At 41.9% G+C, this 15809-nt stretch overlaps 2 pseudogenes; both read left to right on the forward strand.

The window, feature by feature from the left end:
• The first annotated feature begins 231 nt into the window (after window positions 1–231).
• Window positions 232–10298, forward strand: LOC115524092 (annotated as a pseudogene).
• LOC115524075 lies at window positions 9725–10962 on the forward strand (annotated as a pseudogene).
• Window positions 10963–15809: the final 4847 nt, after the last annotated feature.

The following is a 15809-nucleotide window of genomic DNA, read 5'->3' on the forward strand; positions in this document are numbered from 1 at the left end:
TGCTATGTGAAGTCAGTCAGAGAAAGACAGATATCATATGTTTTCACTCATATGTGGATCTTGAGAAACTGAACAGAAGACCATGGGGGAAGGAAAGGGGGAAAAATAGTTACAAACAGAGAGGGAGGCAAACCATAAGAGACTCTTAAATACAGAGAACAGGGTTGATGAGGGGTGAGGGAGAGGGGAAAATGGGTGATGGACACTGAAGAGGGTACTTGTTGGGATGAGCACTGGGTGTTGTATGTAAGCCAATTTGGCAATAAATTATATTTTTAAAAATTGGAAAAAAATAAAAGAAAACCTCCTAGGGATCGAACCCCATGATAGGGCATTATGTTAAAAATAAATAAAATAACAGTAACTAAAATAAAAAATCGAGAGAATTGAATTGTTATTTAAAAAAATAAGTGGGAATTTTTATTTCTGGGGGGTCAATTTTAGAAGTACTTCCTGATGAAGCCTGTGGTTTCAGCTTACTGTTTCTGTTGAAGGAGCTCTTTGTACTGCCTTTTGTCAACAATTTCAATATTTCCCATAATTTTCTTTCCTTTTCAACTAAATTGATGGTGGGTATTTTTTGGGTGAGAGCACAATATATTTAGCTTTGTGTATGGTAAAGGTGTCGCTCTTTTTTCTTCCTAGGTTCTGAGTTTATACTCAGCTTTGTATTCACCAGATTTGGAACAAAAGTTTGTCTTTTCACAGAGTGGTCCAGGAGGCTGAAAGGATTATGTTACTGGGAAATCATCTTCTCCACTCCTGCAATGTCTATAAGGTGCAATTTTCCAGAAATAATTTTCGTTTCTTGCTTCGTTTGTTAGTTTTCTCCACAGTGCTTGAGTGGATTATCTGTCTGTAGAGTTTGGAAGTGAATCCGCATATGAAAATTCCCACCCGTCAATCCCGCTCTTACCTGAGCCAGCTATCCATGGAAAACACATTTTCTAGTGTGCGTGCTGCTCCATGCTCTACAGCCCCGTTTGAGGAAGTTTGAGGTGTGTAGCTGTCCGTGTGGCTGGATGGATGGATGTAAGTTTGCCATTCAGTGTTGAGAAATCCATTTTTGGTGTAGATATATAAGATGAGTCTTTCAGTCTAGTTTCTTGTGGGTAAGATTTTCCTGTATTCCATCCTCCCAACGCTGCAATTGGGTTGATTTATTCATCGCTTTCATTTTTGTATAGTTTTACTTTTTATGAATATAATTTAATATTTTAAATATTATTTTACATATTTTAATGATATTTTTGTTTTTCTCCTTATAAAACACAACTGTGCTGTATGTAGTTTTGAAATTAAAAAAATTTTTAAGTTCATTTATTTTGAGAGAGACGGAGACAGCACAAGTAGGGGAGGGGCAGAGAGAGAGAGGGAGAGAGAGAGAATTCTAAGCAGCCTCCACACTGCCAGCGCAGAGCCTGATGCAGGGGTTGAACTCATGAAGCTTGAGATCATGACTTGAGCCGACAGCAAGAAGTGGACACTTAACCAACTGAGTCACTCGGGTGACCCTGTGGTCTTTTACCCTTATTATTTCTCTGAATAGTGTACCACCACCATGATTTTGAATATTGTTGTAGTTTATTTATTTGAATTCTCGTAAAATATTCCATTCTGTAAATATACCACAGATCATTTAATCCACTCATCAATTGATGGGTCTTTGATTCCTCCCTCTCCACCAGAATTTTGTTGCTGTAGACAGTGAAGATTTGGACATTCTATTCTATGTTTCCTGGTGTACATGTGTAAGAATTTCTCTTGTGTGTAGACCTTGGAATAGAATTGGTTGGTTATGAGATACTCCTAAGTTTTTAAGTTCTTCCTCATTTTACAGGCAAGTTGTGACAACTGAGCCTGATTCTATGTAGGCTTCCATTGAAGAAATACTTTACCCAACTATTTAAGCCTGCTGGAGACTTTCTTGCCTGCTTAAGTACATGAAAGCTAGAAATTCTATCTGCGTCCATGTAAATAAATTTTGTATGTTTCATGTCATGTGCTGACCTTCTTAGTACAGAACCTTTAAGATTCATTTCCGTACACATTCCAAAGGTTTCTGCCAATGTAAGTTAACTACTTGTTGCAATTGTTTTGATACATGAGCAATAAATCCAAATTCACACTATATAGTTGTCCCTTTGGGGCATTCTAGTATCTACAGCTAGTTACGGGTTTGGAATGAATTATGATGCTTATGACTTTAGGTGAATTGGCATTCTTCTAGAAGCTAACTTTCTCAGGTGAGATCTTCTCTGTGTCTTTAATCAAGGAAGGGCTAGTCTCCTTAGATGAGGGACTCGTTCTTCAAGGGAAGCTCAGAGAGATATGGGGATTGAAGGTTCTTATATTGACAAAGATCCACCCACATTAACCCATTTGAATCCACAGAGTCCTATTACTTGCTCATCAGTCCCCCTGCTTGCACGTGAGAGGTGTGGCAAAGATGTGAATTCACCTTCTATTTTAATTCAGCCTCTAAAAGGCTCCAATTTTGGGTCTGATTTTTGGCCCTCTCTTCACTGTACCTATGAGAAACAAGGCTTTTTAAAGGGGCATTACTGAAACTTTTTCTTTCAAAAATTTAAATCCTTGTATCTTTTGTTTTTGTGACTCCTACAATTCAGTGGAGGCAGCCATCACACCCTGTGGTTATTGTAGCCCTCACTCTCATCGAAATGGTCTACAAAGACAACCAATTAGACCTCCAGTATTTTGACTAGAGTAAATTTTTCACTGCAGATAATAAAAAGTTATAACCTGTCTACCATGTTTCAGTAGAAATGAAGCATTCATGTTCAAGTTTAGCAAATTTACCAATACTCATCCTCTAGGGTTATGTTGATTTCTGGGTCTGAAAACCAATTCTAAATTCTCCTTTTTAAATTGTTTTCTGAACCCACTCCTGGTCACATACACTCTACCTGTCAAGTTCAGTCAGGAAAAGAGAAACTCAAGCGGCCAATGCTGTGTGAGCCTGAGCAACCGTGCTCTGATTACACTGCCAAAGCCATAAGTGGCTTGACTTTTTCCTGCCTTGTATGCAAGCAAGGATGCCTTCCACGGAGGATGGGTATTCCATGAAAAGGAAAAAACCCCACAGAGGCTGGAGGAGCTCTAAGACTGGAGAAAAAGGCCAACAAGTCCAGCTTGACAAGAAATGGTTTATTAAAGGGACTTACAGACAGAGGTATGTCTTGGGTAGCTACAAAGTGAATAGATCTCCACAACCCCACCTCCTGTAAGACTCGCTTTTATAGCACTCCAGGCTGGGGAGTACGTGCCGAGGAGACTACCCAGGAGGAAATGTTTGAGGATCACAGTCATACCTCTACAGCAGGTTAAGGATGTTCTACCCCAAGAGTGTACTCAAGGGTGCGGTTAAACAAACAGAAAAAATAAGGGGTGTGTTGCTGTGCTGAAGAAGTCTTCAGGTCGCAGAACGATCATCATGGCAGATTTGTCCAAGATGGTGTTCGTCTGGCTCAGACACTCCACCCCTCAAATCCAGCTCTTGCGACCTCACACACCCACCTCTTCCGCCATATTCCCTGAGCCATCATGGAGGGGCTTTTGGAGGTAGGTGTTTTTGCCAGACGGCGTTCAAATTGAGGGCTTAAACCACAGCAGCAGTACAGACAGCAGCAGTAAAAGAAACCCCTGAAAAAGGGAGCAAACCTCATTGCTAGCATGAATCCCACTGTAAACCATCTCTGTAGGTCTATGTCCACTGCAGAAAAGGGTTTCCTTGACTAGCATGAGAGAGGAGCAGCAGGCTAAGGACAAAAGAATAAATGCTTAGTGGGTACTGTTTGGGAAAACCCTCTCCCTCAGTATGATGCTAGTGGCTTCACTCTTTGTCGTGAGGACAGAGGGAGTCTGAGGTGCATGAGCAGGAGGGACACACCAGACACGCTGCCTAAGGCCAAAGAGTCAGCCTGTCCGTGTAAAATTAAAGGTGGTGCAAACAAGCATGTCAGGTAATCAGCCATATCGTGCTTTGTGGTATCGATGCCTGTGTGGAATACGTATATGTTGACTGTTTTGGCCCCAACTCCAGCAGGATCAACAGGGACCACTTTAGCCCTCCAGGATATTTCTCACACTCTGGCAAGAAACAGCCTGTTCAACTTGGGGGAAGTTGCCATTCCAAGCCCCATCCAAGCGTCCCCTCCCCCAGGGAGAATGGGCTGAGGAGCACAGAATACAGTTGTTTCTGGCCTGCTTTGAGCTCAGGAACCAGTGCTTCAGGCCTCGTTTTCCAGAAGGCATGCTGGTTTTGGTACCTAACCGTGGGTTCGGGGTGTGGCTACAGGCTGTCAAATTTAACAAGGTCATGGCTTCTGGCAAGATGTGCCACTGTAAGAGGGCTCTGAGTTGAGCTTTGAGAATGTCATTCTTCCTTGCAGTGAGCCCAGCAGCTTGTTGATTATAGGTTAGATGAAACTGCCCATGTATGTCCTGTTCATGAGCCCAGTCCTGTGTCCAGTGAAATATATGTCCTATCACTATGTATCCTTTGAGGTTATCCATACATGACACAAAGTTGTTCGAGGCCATTGATGTTGGCATTTTGATTAGCTCTTTTGCAGGGGTGGCTTGTGTGAGCCCAGAAGCTGTATCACCACAAGTTCGGATGTGCTTTTTTTCTTGCCTTGTGGGTAGAAGACCAATACAATCAATTTGCCAGTCTAAAACTGGTTGGATCCCAGGAGGATTGTGTGGTGTGTGGAACCTTCCTAGGTCTCATACTGTAAGAGATCAGGCAGTTGCTAACAGCTGCTAGGAGGTCAGTATAGCACTTCACTATGCTCCATCCCACCCTTGTACTGAGATGCTCACTGTGCTTATGAACCCCTGCAATCAATTCTAAACTTTGTATGGGGGTAAGGGCCCTGATCTTTGCTAAGGGGTCTGTCTCAATATTCTCAGGGGGTGAGGGAGGCCTATGCTCTGAGACATGGAAATCAGTATAGGAGGCAGCAGAGTCCTGTATCCTTTCCTATATATCTTTCCATATTTCTGCTACTTACAATGATTTCTGTGGGTCCCTAGCCCATTGGGCCACCTGTGTTGTCAAACCCCTATAGACAGCCCACGTGTCCATGCAGAGGGTAAGGAGCCAAGGTGCATGTATATATACCATCCAGGCAGCTCTCAATTCAGCCCATTGGCTGCTTTTAGCCTATTCCAAGTCTCAAACCGGATAGTATCAGTCTGGGGCTAGATCGCTACTGTAGTCCAGTACTAGGATTCTCTCCAATAAACCCATCTGTATACCAAGCTTCTTTAGGAATATGGTATTTGCCTTTCTTTATGTGTTATGGGGTCTCTCCATAGGAGGCTGGGGGGGGGGGCATTAAAGATTTCACATTCTGCTGCCCAAAGTTAGCATGTAATTCAGCTCCCGATGGACTAGTGGAGAGAACACTCCTTTGTTGTAAGTAAGCATCTTAGAGGCTTGTGCTACTGCAGATGCCATTCTTGCAAATATACCATCTGTCCACCCCTTTATAGGCAAACTGGTCCAGGCATTTATCAGAGGGATGGTCATTAAGGGCTCCCCTTGTTAAAGGACCTTATGGACTCAACACTGTTCAATAGGAGAATTTCAGCTCTCTGCTCCCTTCCAGAGTTGTGAACAAAAGCTAAATGGAGTTAACTTCCCATGCTGTTCCTTCCATCAAGCCCAGTTCATCTTATCTGGTGTAGCAGTCACATCTAAGGTCGGGGTATACCAGGGAAAGGTGCCCTAAAGCCTGTGCTTGAGCAGCTACTACCTTAGCTCGGTCAAAGGCAGCTTGATGTTCTTCTACCCAATGCTGATGCACTCCCTTTTTTGCCAGATGGTATAGAGAGTGCAGGCATGTTAAATATAGTCTCAAAGGCTGGAGAGTATGTTCTGGGGACCATCTAGGAGGAAGTGTTTGAAAATTACATTCATATCTCCAGAACATATCAAGGATGTTATGCCCTAAAACTGTACTTTAGGGTGTGCTTAAACAGAAAAAAAAATGGGGAGGATGCTATGTTCAAGAAGGCTTCAGGTCATGGAATGGTCACCAAGGTAGATTTGTTCAAGATGGTGTTAGGCTGGCTCACACACTGGTAAATACATTTATTATTGGAGAAAGGTAAAAAGAAGGTATTGGATGCTCTGGCCATAAAAGTTGAACAAAGTAAGAGACTTCTAGAGGTGATTGATTGTATTTTACAGGGACAGAAGGAAAAGAAGATAAATTGGTCACATGGAAGACTAGAGGATCTTTAGCATCATGGAAAGATCAGAATCTTTGATGACAAATCCAGCAATCTGGAAGGTTACCTCCCTTAGCAATGGCCTGGGAGCTACGAATGAGGCATTATCTTTCCAGGCCAATGCCAAAGTAAAGAAAAGGAAAAGAGGGAGAACCTATTTCATATTTAAAGTATGAAGTCTTGATCCATTGTCTTGGGCAGAAGCAGTTTACCTCAATGCCAGCTACTTCTCTTCCCTGTCAATTTGTTTCAGAGGTCTCCAGTGTCTGTAAACCACCAGATATCAGGTGGATCCTTCTTCAGTTGTTACATGTGTACTCAAGGCTTCCAATTTTGCAGCAGTGTCAGTGGTCAGGAGCACTTGGTAAGGTCCTTTTCAATGAGGCTCAAACACTGTTTTCTCTAATGCTATTTCCAGAATACCCAATCACCGATCTCCCCACTATGACCAAGAAGATCCTTTGAATTAGAGTCTGGAGAGGCTTCTTTAACCTGTTGATGATAGGCTTTACCATAAGACATTGAAGACTTAAGAAGCCAGTCATATTAGCATGAGATAATAAAGGATCAGGAGAAAGTTGTATACCCATAGACATTGGTCTCCTGGTGACTATCTCATGTGGAATGAGTTTGTGTTTCCCAAGAGGGATACCGTGAATAGCAAAATCAAAAGCAATACCTTCGGTCAGGAAAGTACAGTTGTTTTGGCAAGTTTAGTTTAAAGTTAGAGGATCCCATTAGTTCTCTCAACCTTACCTGAAGATTGAGGATGATAGGGACAATGATAATTCCAAGAAGTTTGCAAGGTTTTCATCCAGGTTCCTTGATTTGCCTGGTGAAGGTGGGTTCTTCTGTCGCTGGAGATTGGGAAAGGTATACCAGGTGGGAAACGCAATTTCTTACAGTTTCCTTGCTGCCATGAGGACATCAGCCTTGTAGCAGGAGAAAACTTCAACCCTTCTGGAAAACCACATACAATAACAAGAACATATTCATAACCAATAATGAGTGGCAGTTGAATGAAGTCTAGCTGTAGGTGTTCAAAGGGTCCAGAAGGAGGTCTGAAGCCTCTGGGAACAAAACCAGTTTTACGGGATTATGGACCTAGATGGAAATCAGACATTACTGGTAAAATTTTTTTTTGCAACTTTATTGAAGCTTTTCCCACAATGTTTATTCATAAGTTGGGTCATTTAGGATGGTGAAGGAATGCAAAAAGCAAAAAAATGGGGGTTTTCGAGGGAGGTAGGAGGAACCAAGCAAGTGTCTTGGGTTTCCCATATCCCTGAGTGTTCATTTAATTTACAACCATTGTTTACCCATCTCTTTTTTTTTATTTTATTTTTTAAAGCTTACATCCAAATTATTTAGCATATAGTGCAACAATGATTTCAGGAGTAGATTCCTTAGTGCCCCTTACCTATTTAGCCCATCCCTCCTCCCATCACCCCTCCAGTAACCCTCAATTTGTTCTCCATATTTTTGAGTCTCTTCTGTTTTGTCCCCCTCTCTGTTTTTATATTCTTTTTGTTTCCCTTCCCTTATGTATCTGTTTTGTCTCTTAAAGTCCTCATATGAGTGAAGCCATATGATTTTTGTCTTTCTCTAATTTCACTTAGCATAATACCATCCAGTTCATCCACGTAATTGCAAATGGCAAGATTTCCTTCTTTTTGATTGCTGAGTAATACTCCAGTTGTTCACCCATCTTAATTTCTCTGATTCAGGAGCAAAACGTTGCCATGTCATAAACACATCAAGATGGCAAAAGTCTGGCAGTGTGGGCCCATTTCTTGCAGAAAGAGAATGGACTTCCTCTACATGTGCCACAATCTTACAAATACAATGTAAAGAAGGCTTAGTATTATTTGACAATACTTCCCATGAAATATACATATCAAATAAGCCTAATTAGTTTAGCAAATACTTTGAAATATTGTAGGTCAAAAAGACTTCATTTACAATTTGATTTGGGGAAATTTGTAAAAAATATTTTAAAAAAAGTTTTAAAGCCCTTCTCTACTTAGGACCACAGATGATTATGAAACCTAATAGTTAAAAGGTAAAGAAACTTGGGGAGTATAGCCAGTTGGTGGAGCGAAGCAGTGAGGTGGAAGAGGTCAAACGCTGATGGTGGTATAGGCTCAGAGGCTCTCAAATGCTCCCTCTGTCCTAGAGCCCCTTGAAGGATTCACAATGACATCTTTTCAACAAGTCCCCTTGCAGACTTCCAGCTCTGCCCATTTCATCTTTCAATATGTGCCCAAGAGGGGCGCCTGGGTGGCTCAGTCGGTTGAGCGTCTGACTTCAGCTCAGGTCATGATCTCGCGGTCTGTGAGTTTGAGCCCCACGTCAGGCTCTGTGCTGACAGCTCAGAGCCTGGAGCCTGCTCTGGATTCTGTGTCTCCCTCTCTCTCTGGCCCTCCCCCACTCATGCTCTGTCTCTCTCTGTCTCAGAAATAAATAAACATTAAAAAAAATATGTGCCCAAGAGTTATCTTCCTAATTCACACCTGGAATGTCATTGCACCATAACTCCATATGTCCATCCACATCCAAAAGATTGGGTTGATATATTCAAGGTTGGATGGAGTACTGCTTGTGATTATCACACATTGTTATGGCCTTGTATGCCTGAACATTATGTAGAAGGAACCACAGTTAATTGTGTATTTGCATTTCAAGGATATTGCCTTCCAAATGATGATGGAGCATTTTATTAGTTCTGTTATGTTACCCATTAGGGTGAAATTCGTGGAGCAAGTACACCTTTCCAGTTGAGAACTTCTCCAGCTGAAGAGTTACTTACTATGGAAGATGAAGGAAATTCTGACATGTTAGTGGTGACCACAAAAGTTGGCCTTCTCGAGTTGAAAACTGAGAAAACCATGAAAGAAAAAGAAGAACTCTTACATTTCATTGATGTTCTGGAAAAAGAACCAGCACAACTTGCAGAACAAGTTGGAAGAATGCAAAGAGAAGGTAACCATGAGAAAGAAAGATGTGACCAACTAATTGCAATCTGAGCAAGAGGGTCTTGTTGAAGTATCACAAAGTTAGAAATGGAAAATGAAGGGTTTAAGAAGAGATACAGTGATGTTACATGCAAAGCTCTCCAGCTTGAGGAAAATATTGTCAGTGACACAGAAAGCAATTGAAAAGAAACTGAATGAGGCAGTTTACAGGACAAACTCAGGAAGGCATGATATGAAAGAGAACAACTGGAACATTAGTTGAAGATGGAAAAGGATGAGAAGGAACTTTATTAAGGTACCTTTGAAGAATACTGAAATATAAAATACCAAGCCGTGTCAGAGGTCCAGACGTTAAAGAATTTAGATGGGAACAAAGAAAGCATGATTAGTCAGGCTCCTGGCTGACTCAGCCAGGGGAACATGCACCTCTTGATCTCTGGGTTGTGAGTTTGAGCCCCATGTTGGGTATAAAGATTACTTAAATTAAAAAAAAAAAAACTTAAAAAAAAGCATGATTACTTATTGCCAAGAAGATATTGGAAGGCTGCAGTTCTGTTTGGCTGAAAAGGAAAATCTGCAAAGGGCTTTCTTGTTTATAACCTCAAGTAAGGAAGATACAGGGTGTGTGTGTGTGTGTGTGTGTGTGTGTGTGTGTGTGTGTGTGTGTGTGGTTTGTTTGCTTTTAAAGGAGCAACTTTGTAAAGCAGAGGAACAGATTCAGGCGACTGGGCAAGAAATGGTCTTTCTGGCCAAAGAACGTAGTGATGCTGTGAATGTGGGAGATCAAACAATGGCAGAGCTGCATGCTGCACAGCTGGAAAGTGAGAAAGTCAGAAAGCAGGTAGCTGATGCAGTGGCAGGACGTCAACTAAATGCTGTGAAAAGGGATCAGGAAGAGACTGATACATGGGTGCACGATATGAGAAGAGAAGTGGAAGATTTGAAACATCATCTTCAGATGGCAGCAGATCACTAATTACAAAGATAATTCAAGGAATGCCAGAGGGGCCCAAAACAAATAAATACACTTTCAGACCAATCAGCCAGTAGCAACAGCGTATTCACCATGAAAATTGGGAATCGGCAGAAAGTAAAGGATGCCTCAATAAACACAGACCCAGTTACTGCTGGCTCTACTGTAGATGTAAAAGCCATCACTGTCTGCAGCTGAGACAGTTTCTGCCCTTGTAACAAAGGGGCAAGTCTGTGAAATGACCAAGGACATTGCTGACAAGACAAAAATATAATAAATGTAAACTACTCTTGTAGGATGAGAAAACAAAATGCAATAAATATGCTGATGAACTTGCAAAAGTGGAGTCAAAATAGAACAAGTGAAGATTGCTGGAAATGTAAAACCAGCAGTGGTGGAAGTACAGGACAATGACAAACTTGAGAGAGAGACAAAGAAATAGATGGTCTAACTTCACATTTGGAAAACCTTTCCAGGAGCAAGGAACTTGAAAGAACTCTAGAAAATCAAGCAGAAAGGAAACGGAAGGTCAGAATTTCCAGGGTTCTCAGAAGATTTCACAGTGTCTCAACATATGCTCAGAGCAAAATGGTCATGTTGCTGCAGTGCTGAATATACAACCCGTTCTGCAATATGTTAATCCTTGTGCAACACAGGAAACCAGAGATGGAGCAGATAGTGCTTTTTTAAAAAAAATGTATTTTATGTTTGAGAGAGAGCGAGCAAGTGGGGGAGGGCAGAGAGAGAGGAGAAACAGGGGATCCAAAGCAGGCTCTGTGCTGGCATCATGGAGCACGTGCAGGGCTCCAACTCAGGAACCCCTGAGATCATGACCTGAGCAGAAATCTGACTCTTTTTTTTTTTTTTAATTTTTTTTTCAACGTTTATTTATTTTTGGGACAGAGAGAGACAGAGCATGAACGGGGGAGGGGCAGAGAGAGAGGGAGACACAGAATCGGAAACAGGCTCCAGGCTCTGAGCCATCAGCCCAGAGCCTGACGCGGGGCTCGAACTCACGGACCGCGAGATCGTGACCTGGCTGAAGTCGGACGCTTAACCGACTGCGCCACCCAGGCGCCCCTTTTTTTTTTTTTTTTTCAACGTTTATTTATTTTTGGGACAGAGAGAGACAGAGCATGAACGGGGGAGGGGCAGAGAGAGAGGGAGACACAGAATCGGAAACAAGAAATCTGACTCTTAACAGAGCCACCCGGCACCCCACAGATGGTGTTTTTACCCAGATGAAATCCGAAGGGTACCTGTGAGAGCCCACTTGAGGACTGAAGATGATGGTCTTTGCAGCCAGCCTGCCAGATACCTTAGTCGGCCTGATGGTTTAGAAGATAACTGAGGACAAAAAAGAAGATGAGAGTGTGCTCCTGACCCTCCAAGTCAGCATTTACATGGGCACATGGGCACAGGACAGGCTTTTGCTTTGATTCCAGCTTTGATGTTCACAAGAAGGGTCCCCTCTGCGGATTAATGTTCCCTCCCAACTATAATCAGAGCAAATTTGAAGAACATATTGAAAGTCACAGGCAGTTGTGCATAATGTGCAGCAAGCAGTCCCCTCCTGACTGCGACCAGCAGGGCTTTGAAAGGCATGTGTAGACCCATTTTGATCATGGTTTAAATTTGACTAGTTACATTTTATTATGAGTTAGTAATCCAGTTTAGCCATTAAAAAAAAATCACCTCTGTGGAGACCACACGGTATCACTTCCATGAACCGTCTACCACACTTTTCTGAACAAGGGCTACTTTTGAGTTGTGTGTTGCTAGTGTCAGGGTCAATCATTGGCTTATCAATAAATATAATTGTAACTTCTGTTACTCTTACCAGCTCAAGATAAGACGTTTTTCTGTGTTTGTATCTTTTTTTTTTTAATGTTTATTTATTTATTTTGAGGGTGGGGAAGGGCAGAGGGAGAGAGAGGGAGAGAGAGAATTGCAAACTGGCTCTGTGCTGACAGCGCAGGGCTCAGGACTTGATCTCAAGAACTATGAGAGCATGACCTGAGCTGAAATCAAGAGTTGGCTACTTAACTGAGTGAGCCACCCAGGTGCCCCTCTGTGTTTGTATATTTATTCCCCACTTTGCAAAGGTACATGAATAAAGGAAATGGGGTATTTTAATGTTACTGTACTGAAAATGTATGTACATAGAGTGTGTTATTTAGCAGAATATTTACAAGTTTCTGTTGACCTTGTTGATTGAGTGTGACTACCAAATATAATGTAATAAAAGTAATTTATCATAAAAAAGGTAAAGAAACTTTACACAATATATCATAATCATACAATAAATCCCAAGAAAACTGTCCTTTTAACAGAGAGAAAACAAAATTTTAATTTCACACCAGTTTACTTTTGATATTAAAACTCATTTTTAAGTAAATTAATTTTAATCTTAGTTTGACTACACATTACAACTCCTTTTCAAAGATTCCTTTTCTAGGGTGCTGACAGCTCAGAGCCTGGAGCCTGCTTCAGATTCTGTGTCTCCCTCTCTCTCTGCTCCTACCCCACTCAAACTCTGTCTCTTGCTCTAAAAATAAATTAAACATTAAAATTCCTTATCTATAATCCTTCTACAAACTTTCTTTTCTGCATTCCAATTTTTTCCTGTTTTTCTTTTTTAAACACCCTCACTTTGAGACAAAATTACTTTCTTTTCCCTTAAGAAAAAAATGTACCTCCTTTCCTCACATCTTCTCTTATTGAAACACATCCTACTTTTTTGGCACATGAAGATGCTTCCCTTATTTCCAGTAGTTTGAGTTGCATATATTATTTAGATCACCTTAATTTCTAGTGAAAACTAAGTAAGCAATTGTGAACTGAGTGTTATAGCAGCATTCTTTAAATTTGCAAATTTATAAATACATTTCATAATTTCTAGAAGCATATTCTTTTTTCAGTTTTCCCAGATAGCATTAACACATCTGGGTAACTTTTAGTTTTTCTGCGATGAAAGGACTAGATGATGCCTAGAAACTTGACAGATAAAACTGGGCCTGTGTAAATGTGTCTGTGAGGATGTGCAAATATGCCTGTACTGCCTCCTCAGAGGGAATTATATCATTGTGTCCTCATATAATGTCATCAATATAATGCCCAAATGGCATCTTTCCAATTGTAAGGTACTTAAATCCTATCAAACCTGCTAGCAGAGGTGATGTGCAATTGCAGGACTGTTTATAAATATCCCAGTGGGAGCAAAGGAAATGTAAACTGAGTCCCTTAAAAAGTGAAAGAAAATTGGGCCTGAGACTCGTACACAGTGGGAACAAAACAGAACATACTAGCTAGGTCAGTGACTGTGAAGGATGTTCTTTGGGCCTGTTGTATGTCCTATAATCAGTTCTATAATATTAGGAATTGGAGCCTAAATCAGGGAACCTGAGCAGTGAGGTTTGGATAGTCAACGGTGAGGTGTCATGCATTAGTGGTTGGCTTAATACCAGCCTATGGGGCTATTGAAAGGGGGGAGCTTTGGGAATAAAGACTTTTTTTTAATTTAAAAAGTTTAGGGGCGCCTGGGTGGCTCAGTCGGTTAAGCATCCAACTTCAGCTCAGGTCAGGATCTCACGGTTTGTGAGTTCAAGCCCCGAGTTGGGCTCTGTGCTGACAGCTCAGGGCCTGGAGCCTGCTTCAGAGTCTGTGTCTCCCTCTCTCTCTGTTCCTCCTCTGCTCACACTCTGTCTCTCAAAAATAAATAAAGATTGGGAATGCAAGCTGGTGCAGCTACTCTGGAAAACAGTATGGAGGTTCCTCAAAAAACTAAAAATAGACCTACCCTACCACCCAGCAATTGCACTACTAGGCATTTATCCAAGGGATACAGGTGTGCTGTTTCGAAGGGGCACATGCACCCCCATGTTTATAGTAGCACTATCAACAATAGCCAAAGTATGGAAGGAGCCCAAATGGCCATCGATGGATGAATGGATAAAGAAGATGTGGTATATATACACAATGGAGAATGACTCGGCAATCAAAAAGAATAAAATCTTGCCATTTGCAGCTAAGTGGACGGAACTGGAGGGTATTATGCTAAGTGAAATTAGTCAGAGAAAGACAAATATCATATAGCTTCACTCATATGAGGACTTTAAGAGACAAAACAGATGAACATAAGTGAAGGGAAACAAAAAGAATATAAAAACAGGGAAGGGGACAAAACAGAAGAGACTCATAAATATAGAGAACAAACTGAGGGTTACTGGAGGGGTGGTGGGAGGGGGGATGGGCTAAATAGGTAAGGGGCACTAAGGAATCTACTCCTGAAATCATTGTTTCACTATATGCTAACTAATTTGGATGTAAGTTTAAAAAAATAAAATTTAAAAAAATATTTAAAAAATTAAAAAAATTTTTAAAAAGTTTATATATTATTTTTGAGAGAGAAAGTGTGTGTGCATACGTGGAGGAGGGGGGAGAGAAAGAGAGAATCTCAAGCAACCATGCAGAGCCGGATATGAGGCTGGAACTTATGAACCCTTGAGATCATGACCTGAGTGGAAAGCAAGAGTCCACTTAACCGACTGAGCCACCCAGGCTCCCCATGACTCTTGGCTGAAGCATATCTTTAATAATGGGATAGGCCTTCAGTGCTTTCTTTAAGTCATACTGAGGAGTGTTTACTGTCTTGACTAGAGAGGAGTGGTCAAGGCATCCATTTGGCAGGCCAGTTAGGAAGAACAAGAGCATGGCATCCTGTCAAGGCATCCATGCTTATAGTAAGGAAAGAAAGAGCCAGGGGGCCACCACCAGAGGAGGCCATTTGAAGTGAATGTTCCCAATAGCTACATCCCAATGGGTTTATACACCTTTGATTGTTTTGTCAGCAATGCCCTATAAGGATAAGGACTTTCCTTTTGGGAACTGAGAGGGATTTCATGGAATGACAGTGACCTGGGCCCTGGTATCTAATAGGGGCAAAAAAAAAAAGACTGAAATTTTATTGTCCCACTGGACTACCAGAGTGGCATAGAGGAAATTGTCCTGGGAAGGTGGGACAAGCCCCAGGGAGTCGCCAATTCCTGGGGTAGAACCTGGAGTGGCTGCTAGGCCTGGTGGTTGGGGAAAGGGACAAGGTTGGTAGTGGAATCAAGTTGGGGAAGGTCAGAGGAGGTAGAGGGCTATTATGTGGAAGTGGAGGGCCAGCAGAAGGGTGCTGTGGCTGACAGAATCTAGTTTTAGGCTCCTAAGTTTAGAAGCTGGTTGTCCAGAGATTAAGTGGCCAGGAACCCTGAGTCTCCATAACTCCCAGCAGGGCTTTGCCTGTGTATTCCCAAAGAAGGAAACATTAGATGGGCAGGGTGTTACTGGGGAGGGATTGGGGACTGCTTCTGCCACAAACGAAACAAAACAAACAACAAAACGAAGATTTCCTTCCACCCAGTGCTTTTGATTTGGGAACGGACAGTGGAAGCGGTAGTGCTTGTACCACTTTTCAGGAGTAGCACCCGGTGCTAGTTTATGGGCTACAGCAACCCCGGATTCAGAACCAAGGGTTTCCCACTAGAGCTGCCAGAATGGTCAGAACTGCTGGTTCCTCCCGGCACCACAGTTGCTCTGGGAGGAGGGATGTTCAT

Source organism: Lynx canadensis, chromosome A1 (assembly GCF_007474595.2).
Source record: "Lynx canadensis isolate LIC74 chromosome A1, mLynCan4.pri.v2, whole genome shotgun sequence".
NCBI lineage: Eukaryota > Metazoa > Chordata > Mammalia > Carnivora > Felidae > Lynx > Lynx canadensis.